Raw genomic sequence first — 27,377 nt, forward strand, 5'->3', positions numbered from 1 at the left:
ATCATATAAAAAAATTACTCCACATAATTATTAACCAAATAAAATTTGTGCTGTTTACATGTCTAAGCTCATGTTAAATCAACATGTTGGTGAAAGTATCAAATAACTAATCTGGGAAAACATCAACTTTCAACAATTAAGCCAAACTATGACTAATTATCTGTAAATGTTTTTTTTTTATTAAAATTTAGATTTTTCTGGAATACAAGCTCAGCATAAAATATGGCACTTCTATCAAGATTAAACTCTCCCACACATCTTGGCTTTGGACTCACAGGTGAATGAGCACTTAGACCTTAAGCCCCGCGGTCTTGGCAGAGAGGCTGGCGAGTGATACAGGCACAAGGTGCAGGTTGGCGGACCTCATCTCCAGCTCAGTGGAGAAGAGACTCAAGTGGTAATTAGGCTAAGAAGACCCAGAGGTCTACCTACCTGGACTGAGTTGCCATGACGTTGTTGAAGGGAACAGCAATTTTGAGAGTGTAAAAACGAGAGGAGCTATTCCTTCCCTCTAGTGTGTAGCGGTGGGAGAAGCTGCTGTCTAGATATCTTTTCTACTAGTGTGGCTGGGTGAACACTTCTGCTGCTAGTCATGCTGGGAAAGGAAAATATATGGGAAGAGAAAGAAAAAAGGAGGAAGAAAGGAAAGAATAAAGGAAACCTCGGAAATCCAGCTTAAGCTCACATATGGAGATTAGATCTTTCCTAAGAAGTGCAATATGAATGATGGACAAATGAGGGTTCTTACAGGAGTCCACACACAAACAGTCTTACACTTGACAAGTGTGGGGAGCAGAGGAAGCCCTGAGAGAGAGAGAGTGGAGTCCTGAGTGAATGTGTGTTGTTGACATGGTCACAGCCATGCCAAGGACCCAAGGCCCAAGCCCAAAGCTTTTTCTCTCTGTGGGAGGGAGGCTCAGAGGGTTGGCAAAACCTTCTTCTGGTCTTTCCCTGGACGCTGATAATGTGAGCATAAAATACCCACCACAGCTTCTCTGTCTACATGTTTACAGCCTGAAGAGTGCTCTCCTACAGACTAGCTAAACTGTCTCCTCAATCTAACTGTATACCATAACCCTCCTTGGTTCAGCTGGGTGCAATAACTCCACCTCCTGTTCAACTCTACATAATAAACCTGCTGATTTCCTGGATGCTGGGGCTTCTCCATCAGAGAGCTGAAGCCACCCAATCCCAGCTCCTCTGTGCCTGTGTTTGCTTTTCTTCGTTCTTTCTTTCTTTTCACATTTCTTCATCACCCCAATCAGGTCTGATCCTGGACCTAGGCAGGATGCAACAGACAAAAATACATCTTTCCCTTAGGAGGCATCCCAGAGTAGGCTGGGCTTGAAAGTTGTTCTTGTCTCAGACAGAGAGTGGAGAGTCCCTACAGATATGTGTGAAGGTGGTTTTACAGGGACTCTATGAAAATAATGCCAAAAAAAAAAGTCTGTGGGCTTTGAATATAAACATGTAAATATATAAGTGAAAACATTTGTAGATACAACTTATAAAAGAGTATGATTTCCTTTCATTGTCCCACTGCCCTCATAAAAGGCTTAGCTAGTGTGGCATTAATTCTTTTGAGATATCTTTTTAGGCCAATTTGCAGTTGGAAGACTGGAGCATCAAGATTTGGGGGAAGTTATATAAACTTGTCCGCATTGGTACCCACAGAGAAGACTATGCTTATTACTCTAATCTGGCACACACCAAAAAAAAAAAATATTCTGATTTAATAAATTGCTTCAACTGTGCTGAAGTACAAATGCCTCGTTATTCAGTAATGTTTAGAAGAAACAAGAGACTTGTTAATATTTACATCCCTACTAAAGCCTGTCACTCAAGTAAGTGTGTGTGGTACTCACTAACAAACATAATTATGCTTGAGACCTAGCCTGCTTTGGTTATGTTTGACCGGTGTCTCTGTGGGTGAGTACTGGAACCAATTAAGAGGAAGCACACGGCAGTGATAGACCCAGGCCTTGGGTGTGGGGGAACATCTGCCCTTCCGGGATTGTATAATGATGAGAAGACATGACAAAAGCGAGGCAGAGACCTCTGGAATTTAAATAGACTATCTTGGTGTTCACTCGTAATTTGAATGAACATGTGAGTCTTTACTGTATACAGGAACAACGGGATTGGGAGCTAGCACCTGTCAACGTCTTCACGACCTTTCCTCCACTTGAGTTTCCTAACTTTGAGCCATCCTTATCCTCTACTCAATGCCTTCTGTACCATCACAGTGTTCCGGTGCTTTGCAGTCTCTTGCCTCCAGGTTCTCCCGACACCTGGAAATCTGGGAGGAAATCCTTGTTTTCTTATTCTTTGGCATGCTGCTCCTCAGTGCGTTTTCACCCTGAACTTCCCCATATCCTACTCATGAGCTCCATCTCCCACCAATAACGCCTGAAGGCCTCAGTCAGCCATGAGGGAGTCCAGCTGAATACTATTGATTCTAATATTCCAATTCTGTGGGGAGGTCAGCAGCAACGGCAGTAGAGTGGCCAAGGGACCCTGGCTTTGAAAACATCTCATGGCTCTGAGTTAAGGCCAATAGACCCTTCAGTAGGCTATAAACTAACCCTGTCCTGTGGCTAGTCTCTGCACTACCTGTGGTTAGTGGGTGGGGAAGAAGGGTGAAAACGGAGTCACCTCAACCTGCAAGGTGACTGAACACCTGCCAAGCGAGTATAAGCTGCTTGTGGAAGCTCTTACAGAGTTCTGTCAAAGGGATCTGACCTCCTCTTGACCAGGCAGACAAATTGCATCATGGAATGGTACTTGGCAAAGACGGAGAAGCTGTCTCTGGCCTGTGTAGGTGAATCCACGTGTACAATGTCATTGTCTAGGAACTCACACATCCGTAAGACCGCCCTGAAAGGAGAAGTCCTGTTCTTTTACCTATGGCCGATCTTAGAGACTCTGGCCACTAACTTACTTTGCCTAGCTTTTCCCCAGAAAATCTGGCCCCGCTCCGAAATTCCCATTACTGCAGCATGGATTTAGATGTGGAGAGGACTGTCAATAGAGGGAAAAAATGAAGACAACACCAGTGGACCATCTAAAGATTGAAACCTAGTCCAGGATTTTGACTCCTTAAGGTCTCTTATGACTACACAGGGCATGAGAAAGGAAGACTGTAACAAAAAGCTGGTGTTTATCTGCAGATTACATTCCCCTCTGACACCATGTGGTGAACTTGTCTCGAGGTTGGACAGATTCTTGAAGTACTGTTTCCAGAGAAGGACATAACCACTTCCTGTCTTAAATTTCTTTTTAAGAAATGAGAACTTTAAAGACATTAAAGAGAAGCAAAGCAATTTTATTTTGCAATGTCTTTTGCTTCTGCCAGTTTAAATTAAGCCCATGATATCTGAGCACAATTTCCTATATTTAATAATACATAAAGCAAGATAATTAAAAGGTATGCACACATGCTGGGAGAGAAACGTTATTGAGCAAAGCACCGACTTTAATCTCTGCCTCTGTAGACGAAATGCAGTGAAACCAAACAGCTGAAAGCAAACACAGAGGACAATGGTGGGGGGCTACTCTCTATGCTGGCTCTTCCTTCTGCGGCTCACACTTCCTCTTGACAGGGTATTTCCACTTGAAAATCCTTGAAGTCAACTTCAGACTCAACATTCAAAACCAGAGCAGTCACCAAGACACACACACACACACACACACACACACACACACACACACACACGCTGTGTTCCTCCCTTGAGAGTGGAAATACCCGCCAGCCCTGGAAACCTAGAGTCTCCCCTGCCTTCTCATCACAACCACCCGGTGCATACAGAGCCACCCACGCACATGGGTGCAAACACAGACACGTCTGGACACACTCCTGGTCCAGTTGCTTCCGCCTCCTATTCTTTTTCAAGCTTAACTGCTGTGCCTGCCTCAAGGTTCACCTCTTCTAGCGTTCTCTCTGGAGGAATCCAGAGTGACCTTTTAAACATACACACGTGACTGTACCATTCCCTGTCGTCAAGTATCGGTAGTTTTTCGTGGGATGTGATATACATACCTCTTAGTTGTTTTCCTGTTACTGACAGGTTCCTGCTTCTTCACCGCCAGACAGGTGTTACCCTCACGCCCTTGCACCCCACAGACTAGTCGTTTTGAAATTCACCTGGTTCCTCCAGCACATCACACTGGAATCCCCTTCCCAAAACTCCACCGCTCATTACCAGTCTTATTTTAAATCCCGGTTAGCCTGCCTCCTCACATCTGTGAGCCTTCCTCATGTGCTCACGCTGCATGCTAAACGCGCCCGTCAGAGGACACCTATCTACTCATCTGTGTAGGCCGGTCTACTAATCTGTGTTCCCCACTGAGCTGCACACTCTGGGAGGGAAGAGAAGGGAGGAAAGAAGGAAGGAGGTGAACATAATTACGGGTGTGTCTCTGCAAGCCCTTAGGAGACAGAGTCCTACCTGCATACTTGGGAACAGGATTGCTTTAGTACAGAGGAAACCATACTCAGCAACTCCTCTCACTGCTCGGCAGCCAAGGGACCTGGGAAAGACTGACCCAGATCCACTCGAAAATGTTCTCTCTGTCCTCCCGGAAGCAGAGGCTTACCCTGAAAGGCTGTGTCCCACACCGATTTGTAAGTTCCTCAAAGGCAAGCTTTATATCTGATTCACCTTTACATTCCCACAGTATCCAACACAACGTCCTCCACAAGGAAAGCATTTAATACATATTTGATGAATGAACTGATGGATGGCTGAGAAGCCAGAGTTAAGGAGAGCCTGTTTGTACCATAGTGAAGAGAACCTCTGAGGTTTGTGGCGTTTGGGCTTCTTCAACCTAATCACCGTTGATGAATTGGAATGTGCCCAAACCAACACACTCGACGGTCATCTGAGTTCTCACCATGCTGGCGTTGGGGGGATCCCAGTCATTGGCAACCACAGGGCGGACAGCCATAAAGAAAGAGCAGTGGGTGTGGGAATGCTGGCTGCTGGCTTCTGACTCCCGCAACGATCCCTCCCTTACGCAGAAGAGGCAAAAACGCGCAAACAGTCTTTCCCGATTTAGCAGAGTTTCCCCAAGGCAACTGAAACTGTGGAGCTGAGAGAAGATTTGGGGAACATCGCAGAAGGTAGCCAGAGTCTATGCGTTTAACTTAGCACTGCAGAACATTTTATTTCAACCAGTGTATAATTAGAGAGCCTGCCATGAAATGAGCGGTTTTGTTTATTTATTATGTAAGTATGCCTTTTATTAAAACGACTTTGTGAAAATCTAATTGCCACTACAGCAATATAGCATAGCACTCCCTTACATAAATACATGATTATTATGTACAGTCACTTATCTGTAAACGAGTTCTGCTACTATTTTCCTTAATTAAGGATACAAAAGGGCTTCTTCATCTTTGCATATTCCCTTGCTAGGACATTGATACTCATTATTTCCTAAGTCCAAACACTGAAACTGTGTCAAGAATGCATCCATCACTAGATGGGTACTTATAGTCAGCGGAATTTTCAACCCTGTCAGCAATTTCAGCAATTTGCAATTTCTGTATCTCTGACATGTGTTTTTATTGGTGAAGATCACTCTCAAATACCAAGATCATGAGAATGATTCTTTGGGTAGTCTCTGCAGAAGCCTAATGTAATGACAGTAATTAACAGCCTGTGATTAGCAGCCACTCCAGAAAGTGTTTGAATGTTAATTTGCTTCAACTAATGCGCAGCGCTTCTGTGTAATGAGATCTAAGCTATAGGTTCATGGGGAAAGCAAATTATTTTCCAGCATTTAATCATACAAATGATTCTTAGTTAATCACTTCAACAGTAAACCTCAATGTTCTAATAAGTGACATTTGTTTTTCTGTCATTCAGTTTACTATGGTATAGGCCAGGGCAAAGATACAACTTTCATAATGGGCAAACTCCCACTTGCCAGTACCAGCATTTCAAAATAAGGGCCCCCTCAGCTCACTGCAGAATGGAACTAGGACTGTGTGTATGCAGAAAAGTGAGAGAGGTTTTGAGTTGCTTCAAATTGTATTTTCTTTGGGCTTTAAAGCCATTTGGTGCCTCATTTTCTCAGTGTACATGTTTGTAAGGCCCTCTTCCCTTTGACATGAGTGTCCTGAGGCCTGACATAGAGCAAGAAATTGAGAGCACTTGCCCATTAACCAAGCATTAATGAACTAAATCCCTGGTGCTCTAATTCTGGGAAGGAAAGCCGAAACCATGAGAATGTGAACATAGGCACTAATGAACTGCCTTTTCAGAAGGTACGTGTCCTCTCTATGCTTGCCTGGAGCTGCTCACGTGGTGAGGCAAAGCCATGAGCAAATGAGGACGGGGCCAAGAGAGACCTGCTCAGAACTATAATAAAGCAGGCACTTCAAAAGAAAGTGTGTAAGTATCGACGAATAAAAAAGGGGTCTTCGGAAACATGGGTGAAACCCAAAAATACTTCCTATATACTCACCAACTTCACATTTATATGGAAAGGTCAGACATTGTGTAAGGGCTGCTGAGTCACATTGCCACAGCGTCACCAGAAATATTACACCAAAACAAGATCCATTATTGATCAATCCTGTTTCCAGATATGGCTCATGGCAGTGATGACTGAAATGCAGCCCAACTTAAAAAAAAAAAATTGTCCTGATAGCTTCCATTTAACCTTTTAAGCCAGGGTCTCCAGTATTTAATACAAAATCGGCCCCTCGTTTTATATGAATTTACTTTAAGTAGGCTTGTGACCTTAGCCATTGTCCTTGGATAGTGTCATAATTACTTCAGTTGTCAACATGACTCATGGAAAGAAGGGGCTCCAAATGAGGAATTGCTTCTACCAGACTGGCCTTTGGGAGTGTCTGTAGAGCGTTTTCTTGATAGCTAACTGGTCTCGGAGAGTCCAGGCCACTGTGAACAATACCACCCCTAGACAGGCAGGCCTAGACTGAATCAGAAAGGTGGCTAAGCATCAGCCTGGAAGCCAACAGTAAGCAGTATCCTCTCCAGTCTCTGCTTCAGTTCTTGCCTCCAGGTTTCTGCCTTGAGTTCCTTCTCTGGCTTCCTTCAGTGAGGGGCTGTAACCTGTAAGCCAGCTAAAACCTTTCCTCCCCAAGTTGCTTTTGGTCAGTGTTTTATCACAGCCACAAAAAGCAAACTAGGACAGATCACTAGCATTTCCCAGGCTGGTTCGAAGCTCGACGTCAGGGCTCATCATTATTAACAATTTGAAAGTGTTAATAGCACTAATTTCAATGTGACTAAGCTATACATAAGAACCAGAATTGGATGTCCATTTCATTTTTGTTTTCTTACAGTGCTAGGGATAGAAACCAGGGCCTCATATATGCTAGGTAGGCACTATACTGCTGACCACATACCTAGCCCAAGAAACACCATTAAAAGAAACCCTTTACTCTATGCGTTAGGTACAGATGCTACAACCGCATATGGAAATCATCACTGGAGATAAACACTAGCCAGATTCACATTCCCATGAACAAGCTGTGATCCCCTGGCTAAGAGCAAAGCTGCCTCTAGCCAAGACGGATATTTGCCAGTAAGGGAGGAGCCCAGAAAAGCCCCTTTTATGCTAATCTCCACAGTGAACAGTCTAGTCCCACACTAGGATATTTATCTTCCGTTTTCTACGTATTTTTAATTTTTATTTTACTTATAATGTTATATTTTACTAGTTCTCTGAGAATTCCATACAACATATTTTTATCACGTGCTGCACCTTTTACTCTTCCCCTAACTACTCATGGGTACAACCAACACTTCTCAACCTCATTCTCTATTTATTTTAAACAATCCACCAAGTCCAATTTATGCTGCTCAGATACTCCCTGGATCTAGTTGACCTGCAAAGGAGTCACACTCTTAAATAAATCGAGTTCTTCCTTCCCCAGAAGCCATCAACTGTCAACAGCTCCTTCTTTAAGGGTAGGGGCTTATGAGCCCAGCTCCCTCCATGCTAAAATATTGACTGGGCTAATTTTGTGCAGGCAACCATAGTTGTTCATGATCAGTTCGTGCCGTTCTGTCATAAGACACTGTTCAGACAAATGTAAAGGTCGCTCGGATACTATGTCTACTCAACAAAATGATAGGAGTACAATCACCCTGAGGCCAATCACGAGTTCTTGGCCAGATTTACAGTATATGTGTTTCTCTCATGGAGCAGGCCGTAAATCTAACCAGAAAGTGGTTGGTTACCTCCACAATATCTGTGCCACTACTGCACACATGGCCATATCCTAGCAAGGCAGTCACTATTGTAGTTCAGAGAGTCCACAGCTGAGTAAGACAGCTGATAAATTCCACCCACTGCACACATCCCCAGCAGCCTACTTCCAGTACTTTGAAAGCTGGCCAACTGGGAAATTTTTTTCTAGTTAGGATCAACCTAAATTTTTTACGGCCTGTGATGAAAGCATGGAACGTCTTCCGTGATAAGGTCTTGCCGTTGAGTTTGTTGGGCAGTAAAAAGAGCAGTGGTAATACCTTGTTTTGCTTGGGGTTGTCTTCTAGGATAGTCCTTATCAAACACTCAAAGGGAAGCACCTAACACCTGGCTCTGGGCTTTTAATTTGGCATCATAAGGCCACTGGAAGGAGCAGGATCTCCCGCATAGGATAATTCCAGTTAGTCGTGTGTGTGTGTGTGTGTGTGTGTGTGTGTGTGTGTGTGTGTAGCTTATAAAATCATAAGTTACCATATGGACTTTTCAAGTGTTAAGGTACCCCACCCACCCACCAAGCCTCTCTTCCACCCTCCCCTCACATTCCTCTCCCTGCTTCAAGTTCCCTCCCTATAATTCTCCTCTTCCCTTTCATACCATTCATCTTCTCCTACACCTGCACTTCCTCCTGGAGCATATGGTGAGATGGCTGAACACTTGAGTAGATAATGAATAACCTCAGTTGTCTTACACAGCCCCTCTCCACAGGCACTCTGTTCCCTTACTGTTGGCCTATTTATTCAACAAACATTTATTGAGTGGCTCCGAGCAGGGCCTGAAGGATACAAGTTGAAGAGCTAGCAAAACTACTGGATTTTCTTCTTCCCTCTGGTCAGCAACAAAGTTTACATTTTTCTGCTAACTTCTTTTTAGTTAGTTGGTTAGTTACTTACTTACTTAGTTTTGGTTTTTCAAGACAAGGTTTCTCTATGGATCCTTGGCTGTCTCTCTTTGTAGACCAGGCTGGCCTCCTACTCACAGAGATACTTCTTTTTTAAAAAGACTTTTTTTTATTGCATTATTTGTGTGTGCCTATGTGTATTTGTGTAAGCACATGTTTGTGTGAAGGTGCCTGTCAAGGCCAGAAGAGGGTACTTGATCCTCTAGAGCCAGAGTTACAAGCAGTTGTGAGCTGCCTGTTATGGGCGCTGAGATCTGAACTCTGGTCCTCCTGCTAGAGCAGCAAGCGTTATTAACTGCTAACTGCTGAGCCACTTCCCCACCCCCAGCCACCCATGCTGTTCACTTCTGAAGCTAGTGATAAGATGAATACTCAGGTTTTATTTAGAAAACTGAAAGCTGACATTCCCAGTGGGTCCTTGTCTCTCCTTGCCTTCTGTGGCAGTTTGAGTGAGAAGGGCTCCTATGTTTGAATACTTGGTCCCCAGTTGATGGAACTGTTTGGGAAGGACTAGGAGGTGTGTGCTTGTTGGAGGAGGGGTGTCACTGGGGGGCTTTGAGGTTTCAAAAGCCCATGCCATTCCCAGCTAGCTAGCTCCCTCTGTCTCATTCTTGTGGATGGAGATGTGATCGCTCACCTACTTACCATTCCAGCGCCTGTCTGCCTGCCTGCCCGCTGCCATGCCCCCGGCTGTGATACCATGAAGCCTAACACTCTGAAACTGTAAAATGCTTTGCTCATGATGTCTTACCACTGCAATAAAAAAGTAAAACACCTCCCCCTCTTTCCTTCTTTTTTTCTCTTGTTTTTCAACCGCTGACCCAGAAAAACCCATGACAAAAAAGTGTCAGAGTTTAAAAACTCAGTGTTTCTGAGGACTGGGGGGATGACTCCATGGGTGAATTGTTTGCCTCACACACACGAGAATCAGATTTTGGAGCTCAAGAGTCCATGTTAAAATCAGGTGAGCATAGCAGCTCACCTGTAAGCACACGGGAGGCAGAGACAGAGACTCCCCGGAGCAAGGCTGCCTCATCAGTGAGGTCTATGTTCAACTGAGACACCTGCCACAAAAAGGAGGTAGAAAGCTATGGAGGAAGATACGGAACATCCGGCACTCACATGTGCACATGCACCCATACACATGTGCTCATACACACGCACACACACACATATACAGAACAGTTTTAAATAGAACTCCGTGTTTCTATAGAAAAATGAGGCACTATCTACTCTAGAACAATTATACATGTGTTGAGTTTATTTCTTCACACACACATATACACACACTCACACACAAATACACACACATATGTATGTATGTTTATATTGCAGAAAAAAATCATTACTTTGTATAGAAAAGGCTTTATGGTAGGGCAGTTTTGTTATATTTGATGGAGGGAGTATAATTACATATCCTGTAGCACACAGAGAAGAGAATTTAAGTCTGTATAAATATAAATGAAGAGGAATAATTTGGAAGGATATTTTTAAGCCAATGGGAGGGGGTAGCCTTTTGTTTGAAGGTTTGTTACTCTCAAGAAGGATCTGATGGCCAACCAAACCAATTTTGATCTAACTTGAAAGTTAGCTAGGATTTCCTAGATAGATAGTATTTTTTTAGAACATCCCCACAGTCATTATTTTCCATCAGCCGCTACGAGTTTTGCTGTTGCTAGTTAATTTTATGTTCTAATCAAAGCTTAGCTCCCTCGTCTGTCTTATAAATCATCCTTTATTTTTTTAAAAAAAGAAATAATCTACTTTTGTCCAACACTGATGGACTACCAAATTATCCTTAAAATTAAGTAGCAAAATAAGTTATCAGATCATGTCACATCTAATTATGCCATCCAGCAGAACTGCTGTTTCCCAACAAACCTTGCTAGCGCCCTCTTTAAAAGTTGCATTTTAGCTCCTGCACAGTTATTTTGTTCCTTGTCTTCCTTGCCCTGTTTCACAGACCTGCTGTCCCTTCTCTTGCTGCAGCTCTGACACTATCATGAGAATCAGCAGCGGTATTCTGTAAATGCCAGCCAAAAATCTATCTGCAAGAACATCTGCTCAACAGTGCAAAACTGATGCAATTACCAACCATCATCTCTCCTCCTCCTGCTGGGGTAACTGCTCCAAAGCATGACTTTTTGCCCTGAGCTAACAAGATCCAGAAACTCCCTGTTATGTACAAAACCTGCTGCTAAAAATCCATGTAGCTTCAACACAAATTATAACCCAGCCTCTCAACTACAAGAGTAGTTAACATCCCTGTGCCGTCGGGTCTCAGAGAGTCTTGCTGAGACCCAGTGAGTCCAAGACCCCGTCCTCTACCGCGTGCCTGTATCTGCTTGATATGAATGGTCTTCCAACGAACATGACTGAGAAAGACGTGCCTACTGTTCCAACAGCACTGTTTTGAAAGCACAACTACTGAAAAGGATAATTAAATGTCAAACTTCTGAATTAGAGCATAGACAGAAAGAGTAATAATAATAATTTTTAAAAAAATCTTTACTGAGCACCTGCTATTTGCCAAGCGTTTCCTGGATGTTTTTCATGCATTAGCCCATTTTGATTGAGGCTTTAAAACATTTTAGCGGTCAAGAAATTGCCATTGGGAATCCACTATGTTAAGAATGGGTACTTGGTTTCAGATCTACTTCTTAAGGGGGTGGAGAAGTGGGACCAATAATAATGAGAAAGACTAAACTTAAAGTGTTGATTCCAAGTTACTCTGCAGAGTGAGGGTGGGGCAGCCGAGAGTATGGTGCCAGCCCACTGAAGTATTTGATGAGTTTCTTAATCTGACTCAGTTTCCACATCTCTGAGAGGAGAGGGAGCAGGCTTAAGTTATTTCTGCCATCTCAAACAAGCTTCATTGACTTTACAAACCAAATTTCTTTTCAAAACCCTTGTGAAACTGTGCATTTATTTCTCTCATGTTTCAGTTTCTCTTAAATGCAAAATAAGGCTAAGAATAATCTATCTCCAATATCAGAAGGACTAAGGATTAATAACGAGATGCTAACAAATTATTTGGTTCATTTTTATTATTTTTCTGTTTCCTAGGAAAATATTGGGAACATAATCTTCACAAATAAGTGTATTCCATCACTGGGTCCAGGGAGATGACTCAGCAGATAAAAATGGCTGCTGACGAGCTTGGTGATATGAGTTTGATCCTCAGGACCCATGTAATGGAAGGAGAGAATTCATTACCACATGTTTTCCTCTGCCTTCCACATACATGTAGTGACATATGCACACACACACACATACAATAAATAGATAAAAAATTTAAATATGTAGATATATACTCAGGCAGGCTTAACTGAATCAGTAAAGGTTCTCATAGTACTTAGAGTCCCAAATGGAATTTTGGAGCATCATGAATGCTAAAAAACATAGATAGAGAAAAATACAAAGTACTACCCGGAATATAGCCTCTGACTGTATACTACTTAGGAGAAATTTTATTCCTATTTACTATAGGAAAACAATGCCACACAGGCACATTTCTAATAGCAAGGCATTTGATACCAAGAGATAGCCTTGGCCTTTCCATAATGAGACATCATGGAAAAAGTTCTCTTTCACTTAACCTAGGGTCTGCTTGGCTACTTGCTAACCTAATCTACAAATGTTCTATAAACAAAAATCAGTTAACCTTACTGAAGATGACACGTGCTTTGGTTGCAGGGCACAGAGAGCAATCAGTCTAGATGGAGCTGGAAACTTCCTCCTTGCTGACCAGGTTCCGTAATGGCGGAGAGTAGTGTGCAGGCTGCCGGGGGAACTGTGCCATGGACAGTCTCGATCAGCTGTATACCCCGAACACCACAGCGCCAGCACGCCAGGCAAAAATGTGCCAGCTAGTGCAAGAGTGGCATAATTGCTGTAGAGGTAGCCAACTGATTTCTGGTTGGCTCTGAAGATGGCTCTACAGAAGGGATTCACACACACCTATGTACCGTTGGTCAAAAGCCTGCGGTTGGGGAGGCCATAGCCTTAATTGTGGAAACTACAGCTGTTGCTGTGATCAACGGCCATGACGTGCCTGTTGTGTTAATGCTCACAGATTGTTACTGCTTCAGTCACAGATGCCTCTTTTTGCACTGGGTGGCCCTTACTGCAGAGACTAAAGGCTATTAAGAAGCTCGGTACACATGACTGTCCATCCTCACACGGCCATCCCTGTTGTATATAATGAATGAGTGTCTGGCTATATATTCTTATTATTTGCCCTGTAATTATTGCAGAGGCATTCTCTAACCTGCTGTCACAAATAATAATACACAGAGACCTGTTAGACTCATAACTGCCTTATTTACCTTGGGCCGGGCAGATATTTTACCTACAATGTCTCAAGAACCTCACCATCCACCTCCCAGCCCCCATCCAATGCCATCTGCCTTAACCATCTTTATCTCGGCTACTTTCCATCCATAATCTTATAAATACTTGCTTTTATCCTTCATCTGGGTGTTTTCTCCATCCACGCCATCCTCAGAGTCCTTCCTCCTAGCCCACATGGTTCCTTTTCCACTTTAACCCATCGAGATGGCCTCCTTCCTCCTCTCTTCCAGTCCTCTTCCCTTCTCCTGTCCTCAAGGCCCTAGCCATGCCTGCCCAGATACAGGCCTCTACTCAAGCCATTTGGTAAAATGTCTTAGGCAGGTTGACAAAGCAAGGATTGGTGTAGCCAGATCGTGAGGGAGAATAATTAGCATCAAAATAAAGCTTCTGAGCAGCCCCCAACACACCTCAATCACCCCCTCTGAGTCTCAGTAGAAAGGGGAGGCAGGAAAGAATGCAAGAGCAGGAGGAGGGGCAGAGGGTTGTCAGTACGGATCACTGTCTTCCAGGTATGACTGAGTTCTCAAGCTCTCAGCAGCTGTACTGATCTGTACAAGACCTGCACAAGATATTCTGTGTTTGAATTCGGGAGGGGCTCATGAGACCCCTCCCACCATGAGCATTCCTGTGGGAGGGAGAGGCATTTCTTCCATGGGGTAGCCATGGTAAGCTGCCAGTCTCCTGTCAGCAATACCTCACCTGTACGTCTGTAAGTAACTCTAACTAAAGTCATTGCTTCACACCAAGAAAATCAGTTAACAAATCATGATATAATCAAATTTATCTTCTGTGTCCTAGCACTGTGCCACACACTTGAGCCTCAAAGTAATACTAACAGCTTGATCCATTATGACTGGGAATCAGGATTGAGGCAAACTGAAAATAGATGGAAGGAAAGAGAAGCCACAAGGGTCAAGAATGGGTCGTGCACCCACCAGTAGAATCTTCTTGAAATGCTGCAGAAAGGAGCAAAGATGATGGGAAGCAGGCTGAATGCAATTAGAAGCCAAAGAACACAGTGATGATTACTGGAAGCTTGCCGCTTGCAGACAGCTGCTCCATTGATGTTAGTAGAGAATCGGAGAAGCAGAGGCCATCTCTTCACCTTGGAAGACACATTTGCGACCAGTCCCTCATGATCACTCTTCAAGTTGTCCATCTCTTGTTTTCATTAGGAAGTTGAAATCAGATAAATGTGTCCATAAGAGCCTAGCCAATGTCAAGGTAAGAAAAATTAACTAATTCTAAATTAGTAAAAACTTCTGTTCCCTCTTCCATTTCCCATTATTATTAACTTGCATAAACTTACCTAGAACCCAATCGTCGATTGGGGATATATTCATCCTGTAATTCGTGCCATCCTAGGGGGTGGCAGCTGCTTGGATTCAGGCTTTGGAAGAAAGTCAGTTCAAGGAAGAACAAAGCTGGCCTCTGTTGAGGAGATAATGCAATAAAACTTGCTTCTGGAAGGGAAATTTCAAACCCCAGGCTCGTATACATCATAACAATAGGGGCTGCTCAGAATTTGGGCTAATTTAGCTTTCCCTATGCTTCCCAGAGCTGCAGCATCCTGTGCATGCCAGCATTCATTAGCTCTAATATGCTGGCTAACATCTTTGCAGGGCCTGGAAGACCTGCTAAGGCCTTCAGGGTGAACACGCATGAAGGAAGAGTTTCCAGGAAGAAAACAGGCTTCCTAGGGCTGGTGGTGGTTCTTCCTAAAAGCTGTTTGAAAAGATAATATTGTTACCTTCACTCCCCCCTCGGACCATCTCTTCTGTTCTCATTTCAGAGAGTAACTTATTTATTTTTAACTAAAATCTCACTTAAAACATAATTATGTCATTAACCCTTTTCCCTCAACCCCTTCCGTACCTTACCCTCACCTCCTCTCAAATTTGTGGCCTTTTTTTTTTTAATTCATTGTTATTATACACAGATGCCACACACCCACACAGACACCTGGAGTCTGTTAAGTGTTATTTCTAAGGATGTGATTGATTTCAGGGCTGACCACACCAACAGACATGCCAATATGCCATTGGAGTGATTTTTGTCAGTATCTCTCACTCAACATGGCGAGATGCAGAGAAGATGATTGCCAGTGTTTAGGATTTGTAGCTGCAGAGGCAGATGTAGAACAGAGTAAAAGAAGACAGAGTTCAGAAGATATTTAACAGGTAGAGGGTATAGCTCAATGGCAGAGCACTTGGTTAACATGTGTGAGGCTCTTGGTTCTAGCCCTAGCACTGTGGAAGGAGAAGAAATCAGCCAAAAGACAAAAACCATCGCTTTGAGAGACACCTTCTCTGCTGATTGCTCTGGATGTTCTTGGCTTTCCTCCTCATTGCAGACTCCTCCTTCTGTAATCCTTTCCAGCTCCATGTCAGCCTGTGCATTCTATTTTTAGTAACTTAAAACATGTAAGTGTCTCCTTGACAAGAGGCAGGCTAAGTGGGGATGCACAGGCCAGGATTTTCCTTTTTAAGATTTATTTATTTTATGTAGATGAGTCCTCTATCTTCATGTACACCTCCAAGTGCCAGAAGAGGGCATCAGATCCCAGTATGGATGGTTGTGAGTGACCATGTGTTTGCTGGGAATTGAACTCAGGACCTCTGAAAGAGCAGACAGTGCTCTTAACCACTGAGCCATCTCTCCAGTCAAGTAGTCCAGGATATTTTTCATCCATAACAAGTAATAAGAAATAATATGCTTCGGTGGGGAAGAAGGTATGCAAAACCACAGCCTACATGTGGAGGTCAGAGGGTAACCTACAGAAATAGGTTCTCTCCTTTCTTCCTTTCACCGTGTGGCTCCAGGGGATTGAACTCAGGATGTGGGGCAGGGCCATGGGCACCTCAACCCTGCTCGGCCATCTTGCCGCCACACAGGTAGTTCTTAGTATGAATTTTAATCTTTGCTTGATGCATTTACCAGTGGCTACATGACCTACACATGCAATCCCCTGCTCATGTTCTGGCACCTGACTATAAATTAGTGCCAATGCAAAGACAATGAAATATTTCCGAAACAAAGATCCTGTCTGATGGGGGGGGGAGGGGGCGGGAGGAGACTTCGGATCAATGCTTTTGGATTTTCAGAACTCTTGGGCAAGTTCATTTCCATCATGGTTAGACATCAAGTTACACTATCTGATGTAATCAATTATTTGTTTGGTTTAACTGCTTCTGTCTCGCCAAGCTCCCTTCTGATTGCACTCCCTCCCATGACAGGGGAAAAAATATATAGAGAAAGTGTCTTCTAACCCTGAAATGTATACATTCTAGAGATAGATGTTTCCACTACCGATGACACTGGTAAATTAGCAGTTATGAATTCTGTGAATCGGCCACCTTAGCTCCGGTCCTATAAGCTTGATTTGGAGAGATGACTCTATTCCTGACATGCTAATAAAAAAATTAAAAAATGTAAGCCTGTGGAATGTGGCTCAGTCTCAAGCCAGGGTGAACCCAGCGAGGAGTGAAAGCCACACTGTGAATACCCCTGGAGCTCAAACAGCCAGGCCTGTGTGGTTTCACAGAGCCACTGCACCCTGGCTCCTGCCGTTTTTCTGAAATGTGACCACCCAAGCAGAGACTTAGCAACATCTGACTGCTCCTAACTTTGCTGAGCTGAGTCCGTCCTGACCTCACAGATGGCTCGCTGGGTAGCCCTACTCAATAGTCTCTGTGCGGCATGGCAGTGTTAAACATTTCATAACCCCAAGCCAGTGACAGCAGCCTCCACTCCCCCTTTGCTCTAGGGCTCCCCAAAATGAATGACTTCTGTCATATCTCCTCATCCTACAGTAAGCCACTATTAAACTCCTGATGCCACTCCTTCAGTTCATTGACTGGGCTGGGGTTGTCCATTTTTCAAAATAAACGATGTTGGCTATTTCTCAATTCTGTGTACTTTTTGACATGATGGAGAAAAAAGCCTCTAAAAATCACCCCTAAGTACTCTACTGACACATGATCAACCATCTGACCACTGACCCAACATGTCACATCCTGTCTGAGAACAGTTTCCTGTGTGGGGCTGCAAGAATAAGACATATGAGCCAAGGTGCCCCAAGCTCTAGCTTAACTGCTTCAGAGAACTACCATCTCCCTGCAGGGACCTTGAGACAACAATCAACATTTCATCTCCTTGATTGGTTTTCATTTCTAGATTTCTAGGCTGGAATGAGCCTGGAAATTGAACTTTCATGTAAATATCACCAACTATTTGTTGACCAAGTTAACTGGATAGTAAATGCTTTTTATCTAATTCTCCATCTTGTTTCTCTACCCTACTTGCCCCTTTTCTGCCTTTAAAACTCTTTCCCAGATCCCCTTCATAATGGTGTGTCTTTCCAACATCCCTTGGAGATTTATGATGCAGCTCCCCAGTGCTGAGTGTGATAGGCCACTGGACAACACACTACTCGGAGGTGCTTTCTCATCTTCAAATGCCACTGTCATGTGCAGCACTTCATGGGTTTTAAGCACTTCATCGATGTTTCCCAGTCTAATACTTGGATGGGTACACCTTTGCAGACTAACCACAGATTGTTTTTGTTTTATGTTTTTTGTTTTCCCCTAGTACTTCTGATAGCTCCATCTTCTCGCCTTACACTCTAACCTTTTCGTCTCTCATCCTACGCTCTGCACTCCAAATACCAAACCATTACTTCATCTCTGCTTCTTCAAGGCACATCATCATCCTTTCTTGCTTGACCTTGAGGAACCTCCGAGGTCTGCAGCTCTGGAACGCCTCTGTGCTGATGATGGTGCCGTTGGTTTCTATTTCTAGAATAAGGAACAAATGGCTGAGCAAAGACTAAAATTAGAACTCATCATGGCTCCGTGGCGTGAATAAATTTAGAAGCTGTACATCAATGCTTCATTACACTTATGTATTTGCTTAAATATCACACACATGTTCCCCAGCCCAGGGCTGTCTGAAGACACAGCTCTGCTGCTTCCCTGTCTATAAAAGGTGGGAGAAATACAAACATGCTACAAAGTCTTTCTGTGCTCGTTCCTACTCTGTGTGAGCTTGTAAACTTGTTCACAGGAAGCCCCTAATCCCGAAGTCATTGCACCACGCGTGGAACAGAAAGTCCCAGACATGGACTCTTTTACTAGCAAGTGATTCAACCCAGAGTCGTCTTTGCAGACAGCTTTCATTAATAGTCTTCTCTTTTCTGTCTTGAGTGTTAGTCAAGTTAAATTAAAGCTTCGATGCTCTCTGGAGTCCTTGACCAAAGTCCCTATCTGTGTCCGCGGCCTTGACAAGGAGTCTGGTTGCTTTTGTTGAAAGAGTACTATATAAAGGTAGAATTCTAACCTGGCTTCCTCTTGCAAACGTGTACTCTAGAAGAAAAATCTTGGCTGTAATTAAAGTTTTAGATTCGAGTTTATTTTACTTCCCACCACAAAATTAAAATATTTCCTCTCTAGAAAGCCTACTGCATGACTCAGTATAACTAATTACTAGACTATCCCACGTAATTAGTCACTAAAATGTGGTTCTCCCTCCTAAATATCTCTCATTTAGCTGACACTTGCATTTTTTTTCCTCACCTGAATTTAAATATAACCACATAAATATTCCTTGCTTCAATCTTCTACACAGTAGAACAATAACGTCTTTTCTAAGCTGAGAGAGAAAACTTTCCATGGGATCTCGAACTATTAAGTCCCAAATTACTTCAAATGGCAGACCCAGATGAGTCTGAGCCCCCCGTCCATCCCAGCACCCTGCTGACCTCATACTCCGTCCACACTGAACTGTCCTGTCATTCCTCTCTGTGGTGAGACACACCAAGCTGCCTCGTGCCTCGGGGCTCACCTCCTCTCTTGCCACATGGAGGTTTCCTCCTCAAAAGCATTGAAAACATTCTGCTGTTTCTGAGGTTAGAGGAACAGTGTGGATGACAGACGAGAACTGCTGACTCTGAAGAGAATCCTTTCATTGCTTGGGTTTGTGGGAACTCAGGAAGTTTGCTGTAGCTGATGATCATCTCACTTAAGCTATTTGTATGGCCTGCCCTGAAGTAGATGGTATTTTTTATGTGCATTTAGTTAAATTGCCCTGAAACCATCATTTAAAACTTTCGTTATGATAGAGCATTAAAAGGAGAAGTCACTGAGAATATAGAAGACTGTCACCTTCTGCCTGGAAACAAGATGCAGGGGACAGGCAGGCCTTGCAGGGTCCTGAAGACTATAATTCAAAACTATCAAAACGAAGAGAAGCCAAGTTGGTCAGGAGGAATTGTCGCTGAAGCACTGAAGAGCTGCCAGGTGTGACCTTTTGAATCTCAAGAAAAGCTACTGAGCTCCCTTTGGCTCCAGAGAAAAACACTAGGTGCTGAACAAAGGATGACAATGAAAACGTGGTTCTTTTCCATAAAGGTCTTTAAAAATTATATTTTCAGTGTTAACAAGATCAAGATCACAAGCGTTGGCCGTGAAGAGCCACATGACCCAGCCCTCCTATCTACATACAGCTGTCAGTTTATCAAGAGATTTGGAAGCATTTTCACCACAATACAGAAAAGACTAAGTAGCAAGTTTAAAGTATATAAACACGTAGTTGTAAGTAATTGGCACGTTTTTATTCAATATTTTTAATACTTTCTTTTTCTCTCCAAAGCTGTTACATGACTAAAGGGATGACATCACAGACTCAAGAAAACATGTATTTAATTTTGTCCTAGACATTGTCACATACTTCTCTTTGCATCCTTACAGTAATACTATTACGGAAAAAAAAAAAAAAAAAAGGTTCCCATTTTCCAGAAGGAAACACTGTGTCTCTTGCCCAAGGTATGCTGAAAGAGCAGGGCTGGAGCACTTGGTCTCAGTGTTCTCCTGGTTTGCCTTCTGCTGCTGTGATAAAGGCCATGACCCAGCCGGTGCGGTGGCCTGCACCTTCAGTATGCACTCGGGGAGGCAGAGGCAGGCGGATCTCTGTGAGTTCGAGGCCAGCCTGGTCTACAAAGAAAGTCCAGGACAGCCATGGCTACACATAGAAACCCTGTTTCAAAAAAAATAAAAATTAAAAGGCTGATCTAAAGCCACTTGAAGGAGAAAGGGTTTATTTCTATGTCCCTATAGCACAGTCCATCAAGAAGGAAAGTCAGGGCACTAGCTCAAGCCAGACCCTGAGAGCAGGAACTTGAGCAGAAACCGTGGAGGAGTGAGTGCTTTCTTACACCGCCCAGGGCCGCCTTGCCCCGGGGAGCACCGTTCCAATGGGCTGGGTCTCTCACAGTGATGGTTGACCGATCAAACGGCCTACAAACTTGCCTGTAGGCAATCTGACAGAGGTGATTTCTTGGGCGAGGGTCCTCTTCCCAGGTTGAGTCAAGTTGACCAAAAAAAAGTGAGACAGGGGTTGCCAATGCGGCCCTCCAGATCTTTCTCATGCCAATTTCACAACTTGACTGTTAACTCTGCCTTCTGAATGCCGGTCTGAATAGACTCAAGCTTCCACTGGAATGGCCGATGACTCTGTCTTTTTTTTTTTTTTTTTTTTTTTTGGCCTTTCTTTTTTTATTTTTAATTTTTTATTAATTACACTTTATTCACTTTGTATTCCCCTGTAGCTCCCTCCCTCCTCCCCTCCCAATCCCTCCTTTCCTCTCTCTTCTCCACGAATGCCCCTCCCCAAGTCCACTGAGGGGGAGGTCTTCTTCTCCTTCCTTCTGACCCTAGTCTGTCAGGGCTCATCAGGAGTGGATGTCTCTAGAACACTTAGTGTCAGCTGAGTGGGCTCCTTCGGCAATGCCAGCTTTAAAAGAAAGCTTCCGGTCTTGTATTTTCCCACACCTCACAGTCCCCAGATAAATTTTAAAATCCTAATTTGCAAGAAGCTATGCATGCTCTCCTTCCTCCGCTTTCGCACAGCTGACGTCCATATTCTCTTTAAGAAGTAGGCTCTGTTTCTAAAGAAACAGAAGTGTAACCAGTTTATTTTTAAAAAGCACAATGAAGCCTGGGTCTGGCCTCCTATGTATTTTCACATCTTTGGGGTCAAGCCCAACAGTTCAGACTACATCTTGACTGTAACATCTGTGTTTCACTCCAAGTCTATTCATGGAAGTCAGGAAGTGGCCCAGATAGACAAAACTTGTTTCAAATGACAAACCCTTTCGAGTTAGCTCTTGGGGACCGGATTCAAGTTTTCTGCAAACTACTGTGATCTGTTTTCACATTCTGAAGGGCAAGGGCCAGACTTTGGTCTTTTCTTCTCACAACTCCATGCCTTAGTGAATTGAGACTGGCAAGCCCAACTGTGAAACTTATAACTTTCTGGGTGTGAAAAAGAATGAATCCTGAGAACTCGACCCATTCTTGTGCCTGGTGAGCTCTGACTTTTACTACCTTCAGGAGTTAAAAAACTATTTAATATGCCCATTTTTTTTTCCGGGAGTAGTTTTTATACTTCAAAGTGTAGGTTGGAATAAAGCATTCCTTCAGATATCACCCCCAAATTAGCCTACCCTGAAAATCTTACTTATATTTCAAATTTTGATTTGTCTAAATTTTAAACACCAGCTTTAAACTTGCATTCCCTTATTTTGAGCCTTCACCACTATTTGGTATTTATGGAAAACAGCTCTCAGTTAATGAAAGAGAATATATACCATTAAAAATCTATATGCCGATTAGATTTATAGAGCATAATTCAATAATTTTTTATAAAGCAATAAAAACACTTGCCAACTCTCATGAAAAACAACCATATGTTTTGGTTTTAATAATGAAAACGTTTTATAAATAAGCTCCAATTATGGTCCATATTATTTAAGAAGCATTGAATCTTTTCTTCCAAGTATTTTTCTCCATTTTTTGAGACACCCTTAATAATTTGCATACATATTTACAGTGTTGCCAGATTTATTATTTTCTAACCACAAAAAAAGACGTTCATTTTTTTTTTTCCTCTTTTGGTTTCCAGTGTATCCTAAGAGGACATTTCTCAAACTAGATGACTAATGTATCAATTACAAAAACATTTTATCCTTTTAAGGACTATTTTTAACCACAGATTTCAAAGCAAATTAAACCACAGGCACGAATTCATCCCTCAAGCTCAGGACAGAGTCATTGCATGGATTGATAAGCCCATTTAAATTATATGAAAATAAAACTTCCAAGGCCTTTTCTCTATCTCCATGCTGTTTATGTCGAGGCCCACTATGTTGCCCAATTCTTTCCAGAAAGCAATCTGCAAGCATGTATGAAGAGTCACAAGTTAGTAACACGTGTGAAGAGCCTCTAAAAGGATCTCATCCTTTGGGTCAGCATCTACTACAACAAACAAAACCTCCCCAGGACTTTCCAAAATCTTCTCTATAAGAACATTTATTGCGGTGGTAGTTATGGTAGTAACAAATGGGAAATGTTATTAATGTCCAATAATAGAAGCTTGGCTGAGTGACTTTGGTCAGTTCACTTGATGCCAACTAGACAAACATTAGAAATCTAAGGTTTTAAATAAAACTTAACGCTATAGAAAAATGCCTGTAATAAAACTTTAAGTTAAAAACAGACGAAAGTACATATGCTGATTTTAACGGTTTTTAAAAATTAGAATTATGGTCTATATACCATGAATGGACAAGTATGACCACACAAAATGAAATGAAATACACCAGACTATTAATTTGATTTTCTGAGTACAGCAATTGTGGGAGACTTTAAAATTCTTCCTTTTTTAAAATTACTTTCTACAATGAACATTATTGTTTTGTGATCAGAAGATATTATTTTAAATATTTAAATATCATCTCAAAGACTCTAACAAAAAAGTGAAAGTGTCAAATAAATTATATTAAAAGAAATTCTTGTGCTATTTATAGGTAAATGAGAAAAATTATATCAAAATTATTTGGCATAATATACCTCAACATTCATTAAATACTTGTATGAGCTTTCATAGAAAGAAGTTTGGATGATATACAAAATAAATACAGATTTCTTTTCCAGAGTTGTGGAAACATAAATATATTATATTGCTTAAAGGTTTGTATTGTCTTTAGACAAACCTTTAATTTTATATTCTTATTGCTGGAATTTTTAATACATCAATGCAAATTTTATTGCTTGTGTCCTACTATATTAATAACACACACATTATAAATTATGCACAAAATGGAAATATCAGATGAAACTTAAAACACGAATAAATACTTTTCTTTTTTAGGTTTTTGTTTTGTTTTGTTTTTTTGAGACAGGATTTCTTTGTGTAGTCCTGGCTGTCTTGGAACTCACTATGTAGAGCAGGCTGGCCTCAAAGTTAGAGATCTGTTTGCCTCTGCCTCCCCAGTGCTGGGCTTAATGGTGTGTGCCGCCACCACCCAGCTAAATGAATATTCTTTTGTTTTTCAGAGACAGAGTTTCTCTGTGTAATAGCCCTGCTGTCCTGGACTTTTTCTGTGGACAGGCTGGCCTCAAACTCACAAAGTAGACCTCCTGCCTCTACCTCCCAAGTGCTGGGATACATAGAGAAACCAAAAAAAAAAAAAAAAAAAAAAAACCTAAATAAATATTATCTTTCCTATTTTCAAAGAGTTATTTTAGATTTTGGAGAATGGATTATTTAAAATAACTAATGATTCAAAGTTTTATCTGTTTTTCTTTTCAATTGGTGAATATTTCAAACACATTGAAAAGAACAGAAAATAACTTACAGATTCCTGGGTCACTCTCCAGAGTCAACAAATTGGATATCAGGTCTTTTGCTGCCTTTGCTTTTTAAACCTCTTAAAAAATAAAACAGAACTGCACAGAGATCATTACAGGCACTGACTCATCGATAGCCTGTCCATACTTTCTAACCCAAAAGCCAATATCTAGAAAATGATCCTTATAGTTTTATATTTGTTTATAACCATATGTCCATAACAAACTAGAAGTACCTAGTGAATTTGAGAAGCGTCTGTGAATGAGTACCGAGAGTACATTTCCTTTTGCGCTGCCTTCTGAGGCCAGCTACTTGTTCCTAAGACGCGTCACTGAGGATGAATGTTTCTCCCGCTCATTCACCTTAACAGTGATACAGCATCCTTGCACTGCAGCTTCTTTTCCAGTCTGATTAACAGGAATTTAGGTTGTTTCCCCTTCTTCCCATCTCAGTACTCCAGTGAAGGAAGCTTCTTATATGTGAGCCATAAACACATGAATAAAAATGTCCTCCCTGTACAAACCGACACTAAGCGTGGGCTGAGAGTACACAGACCTTCTCTCCTAAGAGGCTGGCTGGCTTACACCAATGCTGAATGTGTAGCTACACCACAACCACATACAAGCTCTCTAGTCATACATGTGCTCTCTAATCACACATGTGCTGCTTGTGTCTCCTCTCACTCTTCATCTTATTTTGCAGTTCATGTTCAACTACCCTGAGTCATCCATCTTTTCCAATAGGATTTACACGTTTTATTGACAAATCTTTTCCTGTTCTAGTTTTAATGTTTTTCTATTTAATCCTTTAATTTTTAATGAAAGTTTAATTTTTTCACGCACCATAAATATATTTTTTTATATGGTATGAGATAAAAGAAAATCTATACCTTCTTTCAGGTACGTATCTATAATACTTTTCCAAATCATATTTTTACTTATTTATTGTGTATATTCAGTGTTGTTATTATTATTGTGTATATGCATATGTGGCTATGCATAGTGGAAGTCAGAATATAGCTTACAAAGGTTGGCTCTCTCCATTTTCCATGTGGATCCCAGGGATCAAACTCAGAACACCAGGCTTTGCCAAAAGCCCCTTTACCTGCTGGACCATCTCACTGGCCCTCCAAATCATGTTTGAAATGGAACTCTTATGCTGTCTGGCAGAGTATCAGATGCCAGTATATCTATTTCTGGGCTTTCTGTTCTTCATCAGTTCATTTTTCTGTCTTTTAACAAATACCCCAGCGTTTGAGCTCTGTGTATTTTACAAGAAGGCTTCTGCAAGTTTACCCTTCTGCCCCTCTTCAAATCTGCTTAGACAATTTTGATGCTTAACCTGCTGTGTTAACCTCAGGATCAGCTTGCCAAGTTCTGCCCATGCTTTCCGAGTAAGAGCTTCTGGCTGCTATTTACAGAGAATAAACTGCAGTGTGCCACCATCCCAGCGCCTTCTTGACCTCGCAGTACTGTTGCAAGCTCAGGCAACAAACCCCTAGGGAGTCAGCTGGTCCCTTATTATTTCTTCACTCCAGCTTCTCTTCACTAACACGCCACCCTCTCAATGAGCCAGTGCAGCTGCTCACGTCGCTCCGAAGGCTTGCTTTGACTCATTGTCCTCACCACAATGTACAGACGTCAGTACAGACTCCCAGCATACCCACTTCAAAAGGTGATCCACTTTCTGAAGACCTTCTGGACTGTAGGCTGAGTGACACAGACTTTCTAATACAAAAGCAGTATGCAAGGTTTACCCTGTGGCCTTAAGAGAGCTAGTAGCATTGGAACCTGGAGAAACGCAGTGTGAACAGTTTACCAGATTATATGGATCTACTTCTTAATAAGATTAATCACTGGGTCACATTATAAAAGAAAGGATGGAAAGGACAGGAAGGAAAAAAGCCAATCTCATTTTGGCAGATCACTTTTAAGATTTTTCTCCTAGAGAAATGGCTAGTCTGAAAATGGACGTAAGTATCCAGTAAGTTATTATTTGTATACTTATAACTAATACATAATTTGGAACTCATGTTGTTGAGTGTAATAATATTACGATGTTAATATTCATTTCACTCTGTCCCTCCTCAAAGTAAAATAGCCTAAAACTATAGGGCTGCTATTACAGGTGCTGCTGTCATTTTAAGAAGATAAATTCCATCACTGATCCTTGGTTATCTTTTAGATTATATGCCCAGAAAATTGGCAAGCAATCATTTCTGGACCAAAACTGTGACGACAAGAGGTTGTTCCAGGAAAAATGCAATGCGGTAGCTTCATCTGGTAGAGCAGCAGTTCTCATCCTGTGTGTCTCAACCTCTTTGGGGGTCTAATGAGCCTTTCACAGAGGTCGCGTGTCAGATAGCCAGCATTTCAGATATTTACATTATGATTCACAACAGTAGCAAAGTTACAGTTATGAAGTAGCAAAGAAAATAACTCCATGGCGGGAGGTCACCACGCTATGAGGAACGGTATGTATTAACGGGCCGCGGTGTCAGGAAGGTTGGGGACCGTTGTGGCTGAGGGCTCTCTCGGTTTTCAGTGTAGCAGCCCTGCTGCCTGCTGCCTTCTGCCAAAAAGCATTGGGGCTGCAGTCAAGGATGTCATCTGTGAGAACTCTTCCGTCTTCCCAACACCTGTCACCCTGTCTTCTTGACTTTGGAGATGGGCGTGTCTTAGACAACAGCAGTAGTTTCGGAAAACTTGTTTTGTGTGGTGTTCCCTAACCTCCCAGCTTGGCAGAACACACAGCTGGAGGCAGCCGAGAAAGAACACAGGGAATAGAAGAGGCAGCTCCTGACTCAGCCCCAGGAAAGACCAAAGCAAAACAAAAAAGAGTGAAAGAGAGGAAGAAAGGGAGGAAGAGACAGAGGGAGGGAGAAAAGAAGGAAGAAGATGTGGGAGAGAGGGAGGGATGGAGGGACAGGAAGGGGGAGGGCTCTTGCAGATGCTTAAGCCTACCCAACTTGTCCCCTTCTAAACTCAACCTGGTTAGTATTCTTCTTCTCCGCCCTTAGTTTTTCATGTTTGTTTGTTCAGAGACAGTCGGGAAGGCCTCGCCCAGCTTTAGTCTAGGCAAGGGAACCACAGCTGAGCCAGTTTTAGACTGTGCTTTGCACTTGTAGAGTGATAGGTCTTATCAGACCTTTGCACATCAAGTGTAGTATTGTGTTGTTCTGGGCAGCAGATGT

This window comes from Meriones unguiculatus, chromosome 8 (assembly GCF_030254825.1).
Source record: "Meriones unguiculatus strain TT.TT164.6M chromosome 8, Bangor_MerUng_6.1, whole genome shotgun sequence".
Taxonomy (NCBI): domain Eukaryota; kingdom Metazoa; phylum Chordata; class Mammalia; order Rodentia; family Muridae; genus Meriones; species Meriones unguiculatus.